Raw genomic sequence first — 16,927 nt, 5'->3', positions numbered from 1 at the left:
TATAGCGTTCGAGTCTTTTCGAGTGTGTATTTTTCGAATGTACACTCGAAACTGCTCTAAATAGAAAATTCGTGTTTATGAGGCCTAGGCTTCATAACTTGGCTAAAATATCAAGATCATGTGGGTCTATAGACCAACATGTCCTGGTAATTAGCATGTATTCAATCAAAATAGACACCTCTTGAGCTAAATTATATCGTTTGAGTCTTTTCGAGTGTGTATTTTTCGAATGTACACTCGAAACTTCTCTAAGTAGACAAATCTTGTTTATGTGGCCTAGACTTCAATATTTAGCTAAAATATCAAGATCATGTGGGTCTATAGACCAACATGTCCTGATCATTAGCATGTTTCCAATCAAAATAGACACTTTTTGAGATAAATTATAGCGTTCGAGTCTTTTCGAGTGTGTATTTTTCGAATGTACACTCGAAACTGCTTTAAGTATAAAATTCGTGTTTATGAGGCCTAGGCTTCAAAACTTGGCCAAAATATCAAGATCATGTAGGTCTATAGACCAACATTTCCTAATCATTAGCATATTTTCAATCAAAATAGACACCTCTTGAGCTAAACTATAGCGTTCGAGTCTTTTCGAGTGTGTATTTTTCGAATGTACACTCGAAACTGCTCTAAGTAGACAAATCTTGTTTATGAGGCCTAGATTTAAAAATTTTTCTAAAATATCAAGATCATCTGGGTCTATATACCAACATATCCTGATCATTAGCATGTTTCCAATAAAAATAGAAACCTGTTGAGCTAAATTATAGCGTTCGAGTCTTTTCGAGTGTGTATTTTTCGAATGTACACTCGAAACTGCTCTAAGTAGAAAATTCGTGTTTATGAGGCCTAGGCTTCAAAACTTGGCTAAAATATCAAGATCATGTGGGTCTATAGACAAACATGTCCTGATAATTAGTATGTTTTCAATCAAAATAGACATCTGTTGAGCTAAATTATAACGTTCGAGTCTTTTCGAGTGTGTATTTTTCGAATGTACACTCGAAACTTCTCTAAGTAGACAAATCTTGTTTATGAGGCCTAGACTTCAAAATTAAGGTAAAATATCAAGATCATCTGGGTTTATAGACCAACATGTCCTGATCATTAGCATGTTTCCAATCAAAATAGACACCTTTTGAGTTAAATTATAGCGTTCGAGTCTTTTCGAGTGTGTATTTGTCGAATGTACACTCGAAACTGCTTTAAGTCGAAAATTCGTGTTTATGAGGCCTAGGCTTCAAAACTTGGCTAAAATATCAAGATCATGTGGGTCTATAGACAAACATGTCCTGATAATTAGCATGTTTTCAATCAAAATAGACATCTGTTGAGCTAAATTATAACGTTCGAGTCTTTTCGAGTGTGTATTTTTCGAATGTACACTCGAAACTGCTCTAAGTAGACAAATCTTGTTTATGAGGCCTAGACTTCAAAATTTAGCTAAAATATCAAGATCATCTGGGTCTATAGACCAACATTTCCTGATCATTAGCATGTTTCCAATAAAAATAGACACCGGTTGAGCTAAATTATAGCGTTCAAGTCTTTTCGAGTGTGTATTCGTTGAATGTACACTCGAAACTGCTCTAAGTAGAAAATTCGTGTTTATGAGGCCTAGCTTTTAAAAATTGGATAACATATCAAGATCATGTGGGTCTATAGGCCAACATATCCTGATCATTAGCATGTTTTCAATCAAAATAGACACCTCTTGAGCTAAATTACAGCGTTCGAGTCTTTTCGAGTGTGTATTTTTCGAATGTACACTCGAAACTGCTCTAAGTAGACAAATCTTGTTTATGAGGCCTAGACTTCAAAATTTAGCTAATATATCAAGATCATCTGGGTCTATAGACCAACATTTCCTTATCATTCGCATGTTTCCAATAAAAATAGACACCGGTTGAGCTAAATTATAGCGTTCAAGTCTTTTCGACTGTGTATTAGTTGAATGTACACTCGAAACTGCTCTAAGTAGAAAATTCGTGTTTATGAGGCCTAGCCTTCAAAAATTGGCTAACATATTAAGATCATGTGGGTCTATAGACCAACATATCCTGATCATTAGCATGTTTTCAATCAAAATAGACACCTCTTGAGCTAAATTACAGCGTTCGAGTCTTTTCGAGTGTGTATTTTTCGAATGTACACTCGAAACTGCTCTAAGTAGACAAATCTTGTTTATGAGGCCTAGACTTCAAAATTTAGATAAAATATCAAGATCATCTGGGTCTATAGACCAACATGTCCTGATCATTAGCATCTTTCCAATAAAAATAGACACAAGATGAGCTAAATTATAGCGTTCAAGTCTTTTCGAGTGTGTATTAGTTGAATGTACACTCGAAACTGATCTAAGTAGAAAATTCGTGTTTATGAGGCCTAGCCTTCAAAAATTGGCTAACATATCAAGATCATGTGGGTCTATAGACCAACATATCCTGATCATTAGCATGTTTTCAATCAAAATAGACACCTCTTGATCTAAATTACAGCGTTCAAGTCTTTTCGAGTGTGTATTTTTCGAATGTACACTCGAAACTGCTCTAAGTAGAAAATTCTTGTTTATGAGGCCTAGCCTTCAAAACTTGGCTAACATATCAAGATCATGTGGGTCTATAGACCAACATGTCCTGATCAATAGCATGTTTTCAATCAAAATAGACACCTCTTGAGCTAAATTATAGCGTTCGAGTCTTTTCGAGTGTGTATTTTTGGAATGTACACTCGAAACTGCTCTAAGTAGACAAATCTTGTTTATGAGGCCTAGATTTAAAGTTTTGCTAAAATATCAAGATCATCTGGGTCTATAGACCAACATGTCCTGATCATTAGCATGTTTCCAATCAAAATAGACACCTCTTGAGCTAAATTATAGCGTTCGAGTCTTTTCGAGTGTGTATTATTCGAATGTACACTCGAAACTGCTTTAAGTAGAAAATTCGTGTTTATGAGGCCTAGGCTTCAAAACTTGGCTAAAATATCAAGATCATGTGGGTCTATAGACAAACATGTCCTGATAATTAGTATGTTTTCAATCAAAATAGACATCTGTTGAGCTAAATTATAACGTTCGAGTCTTTTCGAGTGTGTAATTTTCGAATGTACACTCGAAACTTCTCTAAGTAGACAAATCTTGTTTATGAGGCCTAGACTTCAAAATTAAGCTAAAATATTAAGATCATCTGGGTCTATAGACCAACATGTCCTGATCATTAGCATGTTTCCAATCAAAATAGACACCTCTTGAGCTAAATTATAGCGTTCGAGTCTTTTCGAGTGTGTATTTTTCGAATGTACACTCGAAACTGCTCTAAGTAGAAAATTCGTGTTTATGAGGCCTAGGCTTCAAAACTTGGCTAAAATATCAAGATCATGTGGGTCTATAGACCAACATGTCCTGATCATTAGCATGTTTTCAATCAAAATAGACATCTGTTGAGCTAAATTATAACGTTCGAGTCTTTTCGAGTGTGTATTTTTCGAATGTACACTCGAAACTGCTATAAGTAGACAAATCTTGTTTATGAGGCCTAGACTTCAAAACTTAGCTAAAATATCAAGATCATCTGGGTCTATAGACCAACATGTCCTGATCATTAGCATGTTTCCAATAAAAATAGACACCGGTTGAGCTAAATTATAGCGTTCAAGTCTTTTCGAGTGTGTATTAGTTGAATGTACACTCGAAACTGATCTAAGTAGAAAATCCGTGTTTATGAGGCCTAGCCTTCAAAAATTGGCTAACATATCAAGATCATGTGGGTCTATAGACCAACATATCCTGATCATTAGCATGTTTTCAATCAAAATAGACACCTCTTGAGCTAAATTACAGCGTTCGAGTCTTTTCGAGTGTGTATTTTTCGAATGTACACTCGAAACTGCTCTAAGTAGAAAATTCTTGTTTATGAGGCCTAGCCTTCAAAACTTGGATAACATATCAAGATCATGTGGGTTTATAGACCAACATGTCCTGATCAATAGCATGTTTTCAATCAAAATAGACACCTCTTGAGCTAAATTATAGCGTTCGAGTCTTTTCGAGTGTGTATTTTTCGAATGTACACTCGAAACTGCTCTAAGTAGACAAATCTTGTTTATGAGGCCTATATTTCAAAATTTTGCTAAAATATCAAGATCATCTGGGTCTATAGACCAACATGTCCTTATCATTAGCATGTTTCCAATAAAAATAGAAACCTGTTGAGCTAAATTATAGCGTTCGAATATTTTCGAGTGTGTATTATTCGAATGTACACTCGAAACTGCTTTAAGTAGAAAATTCATGTTTATGAGGCCTAGGCTTCAAAACTTGGCTAAAATATCAAGATCGCGTGGGTCTATAGACCAACATGTCCTGATAATTAGCATGTTTTCAATCAAAATAGACATCTCTTGAGCTAAATTATAACGTTCGAGTCTTTTCGAGTGTGTATTTTTCGAATGTACACTCGAAACTGCTCTAAGTAGAAAAATCTTGTTTATGTGGCCTAGACTTCAAAATTTGGCTAAAATATTAAGATCATGTGGGTCTATAGACCAACATGTCCTGATCATTAGCATGTTTCCAATCAAAATAGACACCTCTTGAGCAAAATTATAGCGTTCGATTCTTTTCGAGTGTGTATTTTTCGAATTTACACTCGAAACTGCTCTAAGTAGACAAATCTTTTTTATGAGGCCTAAATTTCAAAATTTTCCTAAAATATCAAGATCATCTGGGTCAATAGACCAACATGTCCTGATCATTAGCATGTTTCCAATCAAAATAGACACCTCTTGAGCTAAATTATAGCGTTCGAGTCTTTTCGAGTGTGTATTTTACGAATGTACACTCGAAACTGCTCTAAGTAGAAAATTCGTGTTTATGAGTCCTAGGCTTCAAAACTTGGCTAAAATATCAAGATCATGTGGGTCTATAGATAAACATGTACTGATAATTAGCATGTTTTCAATGAAAATAAACATCTGTTGAGCTAAATTATAACGTTCGAGTCTTTTCGAGTGTGTATTTTTCGAATGTACACTCGAATTTTCTCTAAGTAGACAAATCTTGTTTATGAGGCCTAGACTTCAAAATTTAGCTAAAATATCAAGATCATCTGGGTCTATAGACCAACATCTGCTGATCATTAGCATGTTTCCAATAAAAATAGACACCGGTTGAGCTAAATTATAGCGTTCAAGTCTTTTCGAGTGTGTATTATTTGAATGTACACTCGAAACTGCTCTAAGTAGAAAGTTCGTGTTTATGAGGCCTAGCCTTCAAAAATTGGCTAACATATCAAGATGATGTGGGTCTATAGACCAACATGTCCTGATCATTAGCATGTTTTCAATCAAAATAGACACCTCTTGAGCTAAATTACAGCGTTCGAGTCTTTTCGAGTGTGTATTTTTCGAATGTACACTCGAAACTGCTCTAAGTATACAAATCTTGTTTATGAGGCCTAGATTTCAATAATTTTCTAAAATATCAAGATCATGTGGGTCTATAGACCAACATGTCCTGATCATTAGCATGTTTCCAATCAAAATAGACACCTCTTGAGATAAATTATAGCGTTCGAGTCTTTTCGAGTGTGTATTTTTCGAATGTACACTCGAAACTGCTCTAAGTAGAAAATTCGTGTTTATGAGGCCTAGGCTTCAAAACTTGGCTAAAATATCAAGATCATGTGGGTCTATAGACAAACATGTCCTGATAATTAACATGTTTTCAATCAAAATAGACATCTCTTGATCTAAATTTTAACATTCGAGTCTTTTCGAGTGTGTATTTTTCGAATGTACACTCGAAACTGCTCTAAGTACAAAATTCGTGTTTATGAGGCCTAGGCTTCAAAACTTGGCTAAAACATCAAGATCACGTGGGTCTATAGACCAACATGTCCTGATAATTAGAATGTTTTCAATCAAAATAGACACCTCTTGAGCTAAATTATAGCGTTCGAGTCTTTTCGAGTGTGTATTATTTGAATGTACACTCGAAACTGCTCTAAGTAGAAAAATCTTGTTTATGTGGCCTAGACTTCAAAATTTGGCTAAAATATCAAGATCATCTGGGTCTATAGACCAACATGTCCTGATCATTAGCATGTTTCCAATAAAAATAGACACCGGTTGAGCTAAATTATAGCGTTCAAGTCTTTTCGAGTGTGTTTTATTTGAATGTACACTCGAAACTGCTCTAAGTAGAAAATTCGTGTTTATGAGGCCTAGCCTTAAAAAATTGGCTAACATATCAAGATCATGTGGGTCTATAGACCAACATGTCCTGATCATTAGCATGTTTTTAATCAAAATAGACACCTCTTGAGCTAAATTACAGCGTTCGAGTCTTTTCGAGTGTGTATTTTTCGAATGTACACTCGAAACTGCTCTAAGTAGACAAATCTTGTTTATGAGGCATAGCCTTCAAAAATTGGCTAACATATCAAGATCATGTGGGTCTATAGACCAACATATCCTGATCATTAGCATGTTTTCAATCAAAATAGACACTTCTTGATCTAAATTACAGCGTTCGAGTCTTTTCGAGTGTGTATTTTTCGAATGTACACTCGAAACTGCTCTAAGTAGACAAATCTTGTTTATGAGGCCTAGATTTCAAAATTTTGCTAAAATATCAAGATCATGTGGGTCTATAGACCAACATGTCCTGATCATTAGCATGTTTCCAATCAAAATAGACACCTCTTGAGCTAAATTATAGCGTTCGAGTCTTTTCGAGTGTGTATTTTTCGAATGTACACTCGAAACTGCTCTAAGTAGACAAATCTTGTTTATGAGGCCTAGATTTCAAAATTTTGCTAAAATATCAAGATCATGCGGGTCTATAGACCAACATGTCCTGATCATTAGCATGTTTCCAATCAAAATAGACACCTCTTGAGCTAAATTATAGCGTTCGAGTCTTTTCGAGTGTGTATTTTTCGAATGTACACTCGAAACTGCTCTAAGTAGACAAATCTTGTTTATGAGGCATAGCCTTAAAAAATTGGCTAACATATCAAGATCATGTGGGTCTATAGACCAACATATCCTGATCATTAACATGTTTTCAATCAAAATAGACACCTCTTGAGCTAAATTACAGCGTTCGAGTCTTTTCGAGTGTGTATTTTTCGAATGTACACTCGAAACTGCTCTAAGTAGACAAATCTTGTTTATGAGGCCTAGACTTCAAAATTTTGCTAAAATATCAAGATCATGTGGGTCTATAGACCAACATGTCCTGATCATTAGCATGTTTCCAATCAAAATAGACACCTCTTGAGCTAAATTATAGCGTTCGAGTCTTTTCGAGTGTGTATTTTTCGAATGTACACTCGAAACTGCTCTAAGTAGAAAATTCGTGTTTATGAGGCCTAGGATTCAAAACTTGGCTAAAATATCAAGATCATGTGGGTCTATAGAGCAACATGTCCTGATAATTAGCATGTTTTCAATCAAAATAGAAACATGTTGAGCTAAATTATAGCGTTCGAGTCTTTTCGAGTGTGTATTATTCGAATGTACACTCGAAACTGCTCTAAGTAGACAAATCTTGTTTATGTGGCCCAGACTTCAAAATTTGGCTAAAATATCAAGATCATGTGGGTCTATAGACCAACATGTCCTGATCATTAGCATGTTTCCAATCAAAATAGACACCTCTTGAGCTAAATTATAGCGTTCGAGTCTTTTCGAGTGTGTATTTTTCGAATGTACACTCGAAACTGCTCTAAGTAGAAAATTCGTGTTTATGAGGCCTAGGCTTCAAAACTTGGGTAAAATATCAAGATCATGTGGGTCTATAGACAAACATGTCCTGAGAATTAACATGTTTTCAATCAAAATAGACATCTCTTGATCTAAATTATAACGTTCGAGTCTTTTCGAGTGTGTATTTTTCGAATGTACACTCGAAACTGCTCTAAGTACAAAATTCGTGTTTATGAGGCCTAGGCTTCAAAACTTGGCTAAAACATCAAGATCACGTGGGTCTATAGACCAACATGTCCTGATAATTAGAATGTTTTCAATCAAAATAGACACCTCTTGAGCTAAATTATAGCGTTCGAGTCTTTTCGAATGTGTATTATTTGAATGTACACTCGAAACTGCTCTAAGTAGAAAAATCTTGTTTCTGTGGCCTAGACTTCAAAATTTGGCTAAAATATCAAGATCATCTGGGTCTATAGACCAACATGTCCTGATCATTAGCATGTTTCCAATAAAAATAGACACCTCTTGAGATAAATTATAGCGTTCGAGTCTTTTCGAGTGTGTATTTTACGAATGTACACTCGAAACTGCTCTAAGTAGAAAATTCTTGTTTATGAGTCCTAGGCTTCAAAACTTGGCTAAAATATCAAGATCATGTGGGTCTATAGACAAACATGTCCTGATAATTAGCATGTTTTCAATGAAAATAGACATCTATTGAGCTAAATTATAACGTTCGAGTCTTTTCGAGTGTGTATTTTTTGAATGTACACTCGAATTTTCTCTAAGTAGACAAATCTTGTTTATGAGGCCTAGACTTCAAAATTTAGCTAAAATATCAAGATCATCTGGGTCTATAGACCAACATCTCCTGATCATTAGCATGTTTCCAATAAAAATAGACACCGGTTGAGCTAAATTATAGCGTTCAAGTCTTTTCGAGTGTGTATTATTTGAATGTACACTCGAAACTGCTCTAAGTAGAAAAATCGTGTTTATGAGGCCTAGCCTTCAAAAATTGGCTAACATATCAAGATCATGTGGGTTTATAGACCAACATGTCCTGATCATTAGCATGTTTTCAATCAAAATAGACACCTCTTGAGCTAAATTACAGCGCTCGAGTCTTTTCGAGTGTGTATTTTTCGAATGTACACTCGAAACTGCTCTAAGTAGACAAATCTTTTTTATGAGGCCTAGATTTCAATAATTTTCTAAAATATCAAGATCATGTGGGTCTATAGACCAACATGTCCTGATCATTAGCATGTTTCCAATCAAAATAGACACCTCTTGATCTAAATTATAGCATTCGAGTCTTTTCGAGTGTGTATTTTTCGAATGTACACTCGAAACTGCTCTAAGTAGAAAATTCGTGTTTATGAGGCCTAGGCTTCAAAACTTGGCTAAAATATCAAGATCATGTGGGTCTATAGACAAACATGTCCTGATAATTAACATGTTTTCAATCAAAATAGACATCTCTTGATCTAAATTATAACGTTCGAGTCTTTTCGAGTGTGTATTTTTCGAATGTACACTCGAAACTGCTCTAAGTACAAAATTCGTGTTTATGAGGCCTAGGCTTCAAAACTTGGCTAAAACATCAAGATCACGTGGGTCTATAGACCAACATGTCCTGATAATTAGAATATATTCAATCAAAATAGACACCTCTTGAGCTAATTGATAGCGTTCGAGTCTTTTCGAGTGTGTATTATTTGAATGTACACTCGAAACTGCTCTAAGTAGAAAAATCTTGTTTATGTGGCCTAGACTTCAAAATTTGGCTAAAATATCAAGATCATCTGGGTCTATAGACCAACATGTCCTGATCATTAGCATGTTTCCAATAAAAATAGACACCGGTTGAGCTAAATTATAGCGTTCAAGTCTTTTCGAGTGTGTATTATTTGAATGTACACTCGAAACTTCTCTAAGTAGAAAATTCGTGTTTATGAGGCCTAACCTTAAAAAATTGGCTAACATATCAAGATCATGTGGGTCTATAGACCAACATGTCCTGATCATTAGCATGTTTTCAATCAAAATAGACACCTCTTGAGCTAAATTACAGCGTTCGAGTCTTTTCGCGTGTGTATTTTTCGAATGTACACTCGAAACTGCTCTAAGTAGACAAATCTTGTTTATGAGGCATAGCCTTCAAAAATTGGCTAACATATCAAGATCATGTGGGTCTATAGACCAACATATCCTGATCATTAGCATGTTTTCAATCAAAATAGACACCTCTTGAGCTAAATTACAGCGTTCGAGTCTTTTCAAGTGTGTATTTTTCGAATGTACACTCGAAACTGCTCTAAGTAGACAAATCTTGTTTATGAGGCCTAGATTTCAAAATTTTGCTAAAATATGAAGATCATGCGGGTCTATAGACCAACATGTCCTGATCATTAGCATGTTTCCAATCAAAATAGACACCTCTTGAGCTAAATTATAGCGTTCGAGTCTTTTCGAGTGTGTATTTTTCGAATGTACACTCGAAACTGCTCTAAGTAGACAAATCTTGTTTATGAGGCATAGCCTTCAAAAATTGGCTAACATATCAAGATCATGTGGGTTTATAGACCAACATATCCTGATCATTAGCATGTTTTCAATCAAAATAGACACCTCTTGAGCTAAATTACAGCGTTCGAGTCTTTTCGAGTGTGTATTTTTCGAATGTACACTCGAAACTGCTCTAAGTAGACAAATCTTGTTTATGAGGCCTAGATTTGAAAATTTTGCTAAAATATCAAGATCATGCGGGTCTATAGACCAACATGTCCTGATCATTAGCATGTTTCCAATCAAAATAGACACCTCTTGAGCTAAATTATAGCGTTCGAGTCTTTTCGAGTGTGTATTTTTCGAATGTACACTCGAAACTGCTATAAGTAGAAAATTCGTGTTTATGAGGCCTAGGCTTCAAAACTTGGCTAAAATATCAAGATCATGTGGGTCTATAGACAAACATGTCCTGATAATTAACATGTTTTCAATCAAAATAGACATCTCTTGATCTAAATTATAACGTTCGAGTCTTTTCGAGTGTGTATTTTTCGAATGTACACTCGAAACTGCTCTAAGTACAAAATTCGTGTTTATGAGGCCTAGGCTTCAAAACTTGGCTAAAACATCAAGATCACGTGGGTCTATAGACCAACATGTCCTGATAATTAGAATATATTCAATCAAAATAGACACCTCTTGAGCTAATTTATAGCGTTCGAGTCTTTTCGAGTGTGTATTATTTGAATGTACACTCGAAACTGCTCTAAGTAGAAAAATCTTGTTTATGTGGCCTAGACTTCAAAATTTGGCTAAAATATCAAGATCATCTGGGTCTATAGACCAACATGTCCTGATCATTAGCATGTTTCCAATAAAAATAGACACCTCTTGAGCTAAATTATAGCGTTCGAGTCTTTTCGAGTGTGTATTTTTCGAATGTACACTCGAAACTGCTCTAAGTAGAAAATTCGTGTTTATGAGTCCTAGGCTTCAAAACTTGGCTAAAATATCAAGATCATGTGGGTCTATAGACAAACATGTCCTGATAATTAGCATGTTTTCAATGAAAATAGACATCTGTTGAGCTAAATTATAACGTTCGAGTCTTTTCGAGTGTGTATTTTTCGAATGTACACTCGAATTTTCTCTAAGTAGACAAATCTTGTTTATGAGGCCTAGACTTCAAAATTTAGCTAAAATATCAAGATCATCTGGGTTTATAGACCAACATCTCCTGATCATTAGCATGTTTCCAATAAAAATAGACACCGTTTTATAGCGTTCAAGTCTTTTCGAGTGTGTATTATTTGAATGTACACTCGAAACTGCTCTAAGTAGAAAATTCGTGTTTATGAGGCCTAGCCTTCAAAAATTGGCTAACATATCAAGATCATGTGGGTTTATAGACCAACATGTCCTGATCATTAGCATGTTTTCAATCAAAATAGACACCTCTTGAGCTAAATTACAGCGTTCGAGTCTTTTCGAGTGTGTATTTTTCGAATGTACACTCGAAACTGCTCTAAGTAGACAAATCTTCTTTATGAGGCCTAGATTTCAATAATTTTCTAAAATATCAAGATCATGTGGGTCTATAGACCAACATGTCCTGATCATTAGCATGTTTCCAATCAAAATAGACACCTCTTGAGCTAAATTATAGCGTTCGAGTCTTTTCGAGTGTGTATTTTTCGAATGTACACTCGAAACTGCTCTAAGTAGAAAATTCGTGTTTATGAGGCCTAGGCTTCAAAACTTGGCTAAAATATCAAGATCATGTGGGTCTATAGACAAACATGTCCTGATAATTAACATGTTTTCAATCAAAATAGACATCTCTTGATCTAAATTATAACGTTCGAGTCTTTTCGAGTGTGTATTTTTCGAATGTACACTCGAAACTGCTCTAAGTACAAAATTCGTGTTTATGAGGCCTAGGCTTAGAAACTTGGCTAAAACATCAAGATCACGTGGGTCTATAGACCAACATGTCCTGATAATTAGAATGTTTTCAATCAAAATAGACACCTCTTGAGCTAAATTATAGCGTTCGAGTCTTTTCGAGTGTGTATTTTTCGAATGTACACTCGAAACTGCTCTAAGTAGAAAATTCGTGTTTATGAGTCCTAGGCTTCAAAACTTGGCTAAAATATCAAGATCATGTGGGTCTATAGACAAACATGTCCTGATAATTAACATGTTTTCAATCAAAATAGACATCTCTTGATCTAAATTTTAACATTCGAGTCTTTTCGAGTGTGTATTTTTCGAATGTACACTCGAAACTGCTCTAAGTACAAAATTCGTGTTTATGAGGCCTAGGCTTCAAAACTTGGCTAAAACATCAAGATCACGTGGGTCTATAGACCAACATGTCCTGATAATTAGAATGTTTTCAATCAAAATAGACACCTCTTGAGCTAAATTATAGCGTTCGAGTCTTTTCGAGTGTGTATTATTTGAATGTACACTCGAAACTGCTCTAAGTAGAAAAATCTTGTTCATGTGGCCTAGACTTCAAAATTTGGCTAAAATATCAAGATCATCTGGGTCTATAGACCAACATGTCCTGATCATTAGCATGTTTCCAATAAAAATAGACACCGGTTGAGCTAAATTATAGCGTTCAAGTCTTTTCGAATGTGTATTATTTGAATGTACACTCGAAACTGCTCTAAGTAGAAAATTCGTGTTTATGAGGCCTAGCCTTCAAAAATTGGCTAACATATCAAGATCATGTGGGTCTATAGACCAACAAATCCTGATCATTAGCATGTTTTCAATCAAAATAGACACCTCTTGAGCTAAATTACATCGTTCGAGTCTTTTCGAGTGTGTATTTTTCGAATGTACACTCGAAACTGCTCTAAGTAGACAAATCTTGTTTATGAGGCCTAGATTTGAAAATTTGGCTAAAATATCAAGATCATGCGGGTCTATAGACCAACATGTCCTGATCATTAGCATGTTTCCAATCAAAATAGACACCTCTTGAGCTAAATTATAGCGTTCGAGTCTTTTCGAGTGTGTATTTTTCGAATGTACACTCGAAACTGCTCTAAGTAGACAAATCTTGTTTATGAGGCATATCCTTCAAAAATTGGCTAACATATCAAGATCATGTGGGTCTATAGACCAACATATCCTGATCATTAGCATGTTTTCAATCAAAATAGACACCTCTTGAGCTAAATTACAGCGTTCGAGTCTTTTCGAGTGTGTATTTTTCGAATGTACACTCGAAACTGCTCTAAGTAGACAAATCTTGTTTATGAGGCCTATATTTCAATAATTTTCTAAAATATCAACATCATGCGGGTCTATAGACCAACATGTCCTGATCATTAGCATGTTTCCAATCAAAATAGACACCTCTTGAGCTAAATTATAGCGTTCGAGTCTTTTCGAGTGTGTATTTTTCGAATGTACACTCGAAACTGCTCGAAGTAGACAAATCTTGTTTATGAGGCATAGCCTTCAAAAATTGGCTAACATATCAAGATCATGTGGGTCTATAGACCAACATATCCTGATCATTAGCATGTTTTCAATCAAAATAGACACCTCTTGAGCTAAATTACAGCGTTCGAGTCTTTTCGAGTGTGTATTTTTCGAATGTACACTCGAAACTGCTCTAAGTAGACAAATCTTGTTTATGAGGCCTAGATTTCAAAATTTTGCTAAAATATCAAGATCATGTGGGTCTATAGACCAACATGTCCTGATCATTAGCATGTTTCCAATCAAAATAGACACCTCTTGAGCTAAATTATAGCGTTCGAGTCTTTTCGAGTGTGTATTTTTCGAATGTACACTCGAAACTGCTCTAAGTAGAAAATTCGTGTTTATGAGGCCTAGGCTTCAATACTTGGGTAAAATATCAAGATCATGTGGGTCTATAGACAAACATGTCCTGAGAATTAACATGTTTTCAATCAAAATAGACATCTCTTGATCTAAATTATAACGTTCGAGTCTTTTCGAGTGTGTATTTTTCGAATGTACACTCGAAACTGCTCTAAGTACAAAATTCGTGTTTATGAGGCCTAGGCTTCAAAACTTGGCTAAAACATCAAGATCACGTGGGTCTATAGACCAACATGTCCTGATAATTAGAATGTTTTCAATCAAAATAGACACCTCTTGAGCTAAATTATAGCGTTCGAGTCTTTTCGAATGTGTATTATTTGAATGTACACTCGAAACTGCTCTAAGTAGAAAAATCTTGTTTATGTGGCCTAGACTTCAAAATTTGGCTAAAATATCAAGATCATCTGGGTCTATAAACCAACATGTCCTGATCATTAGCATGTTTCCAATAAAAATAGACACCTCTTGAGATAAATTATAGCGTTCAAGTCTTTTCGAGTGTGTATTATTTGAATGTACACTCGAAACTGCTCTAAGTAGAAAATTCGTGTTTATGAGGCCTAGCCTTCAAAAATTGGCTAACATATCAAGATCATGTGGGTCTATAGACAAACATGTCCTGATAATTAACATGTTTTCAATCAAAATAGACATCTCTTGATCTAAATTATAACGTTCGAGTCTTTTCGAGTGTGTATTTTTCGAATGTACACTCGAAACTGCTCTAAGTACAAAATTCGTGTTTATGAGGCCTAGGCTTCAAAACTTGGCTAAAACATCAAGATCACGTGGGTCTATAGACCAACATGTCCTGATAATTAGAATGTTTTCAATCAAAATAGACACCTCTTGAGCTAAATTATAGCGTTCGAGTCTTTTCGAATGTGTATTATTTGAATGTACACTCGAAACTGCTCTAAGTAGAAAATTCGTGTTTATGAGGCCTAGGCTTCAAAACTTGGCTAAAATATCAAGATCATGTGGGTCTATAGACAAACATGTCCTGATAATTAACATGTTTTCAATCAAAATAGACATCTCTTGATCTAAATTATAACGTTCGAATCTTTTCGAGTGTGTATTTTTCGAATGTACACTCGAAACTGCTCTAAGTACAAACTTCGTGTTTATGAGGCCTAGGCTTCAAAACTTGGCTAAAACATCAAGATCACGTGGGTCTATAGACCAACATGTCCTGATAATTAGAATGTTTTCAATCAAAATAGACACCTCTTGAGCTAAATTATAGCGTTCGAGTCTTTTCGAATGTGTATTGTTTGAATGTACACTCGAAACTGCTCTAAGTAGAAAAATCTTGTTTATGTGGCCTAGACTTCAAAATTTGGCTAAAATATCAAGATCATCTGGGTCTATAGACCAACATGTCCTGATCATTAGCATGTTTCCAATAAAAATAGACACCGGTTGAGCTAAATTATAGCGTTCAAGTCTTTTCGAGTGTGTATTATTTGAATGTACACTCGAAACTTCTCTAAGTAGAAAATTCGTGTTTATGAGGCCTTGCCTTAAAAAATTGGCTAACATATCAAGATCATGTGGGTCTATAGACCAACATGTCCTGATCATTAGCATGTTTTCAATCAAAATAGACACCTCTTGAGCTAAATTACAGCGTTCGAGTCTTTTCGAGTGTGTATTTTTCGAATGTACACTCGAAACTGCTCTAAGTAGACAAATCTTGTTTATGAGGCATATCCTTCAAAAATTGGCTAACATATCAAGATCATGTGGGTCTATAGACCAACATATCCTGATCATTAGCATGTTTTCAATTAAAATAGACACCTCTTGAGCTAAATTACAGCGTTCGAGTCTTTTCGAGTGTGTATTTTTCGAATGTACACTCGAAACTGCTCTAAGTAGACAAATCTTGTTTATGAGGCCTAGATTTCAAAATTTTGCTAAAATATCAAGATCATGTGGGTCTATAGACCAACATGTCCTGATCATTAGCATGTTTCCAATCAAAATAGACACCTCTTGAGCTAAATTATAGCGTTCGAGTCTTTTCGAGTGTGTATTTTTCGAATGTACACTCGAAACTGCTCTAAGTAGAAAATTCGTGTTTATGAGGCCTAGGCTTCTAAACTTGGCTAAAATATCAAGATCATGTGGGTCTATAGATAAACATGTCCTGATAATTAGCATGTTTTCAATCAAAATAGACATCTCTTGAGCTAAATTAGAACGTTCGAGTCTTTTCGAGTGTGTATTTTTCGAATGTACACTCGAAACTGCTCTAAGTACAAAATTCGAGTTTATGAGGCCTAGACTTCAAAACTTGGCTAAAATATCAAGATCATGTGGGTCTATAGACCAACATGTCCTGATAATTAGCATGTTTTCAATCAAAATAGACACCTCTTGAGCTAAATTATAGCGTTCGAGTCTTTTCGAGTGTGTATTATTTGAATGTACACTCGAAACTGCTTTAAGTAGAAAATTCGTGTTTATGAGGCCTAGGCTTCAAAACTTGGCTAAAATATCAAGATCATGTGGGTCTATAGACAAACATGTCCTGAGAATTAACATGTTTTCAATCAAAATAGACATCTCTTGATCTAAATTATAACGTTCGAGTCTTTTCGAGTGTGTATTTTTCGAATGTACACTCGAAACTGATCTAAGTACAAAATTCGTGTTTATGAGGCCTAGGCTTAGAAACTTGGCTAAAACATCAAGATCACGTGGGTCTATAGACCAACATGTCCTGATAATTAGAATGTTTTCAATCAAAATAGACACCTCTTTAGCTAAATTATAGCGTTCGAGTCTTTTCGAGTGTGTATTATTTGAATGT

This window comes from Papaver somniferum, chromosome 9 (assembly GCF_003573695.1).
Source record: "Papaver somniferum cultivar HN1 chromosome 9, ASM357369v1, whole genome shotgun sequence".
Lineage (NCBI taxonomy): Eukaryota > Viridiplantae > Streptophyta > Magnoliopsida > Ranunculales > Papaveraceae > Papaver > Papaver somniferum.
Note: the sequence above shows the minus strand (reverse complement) of the source record.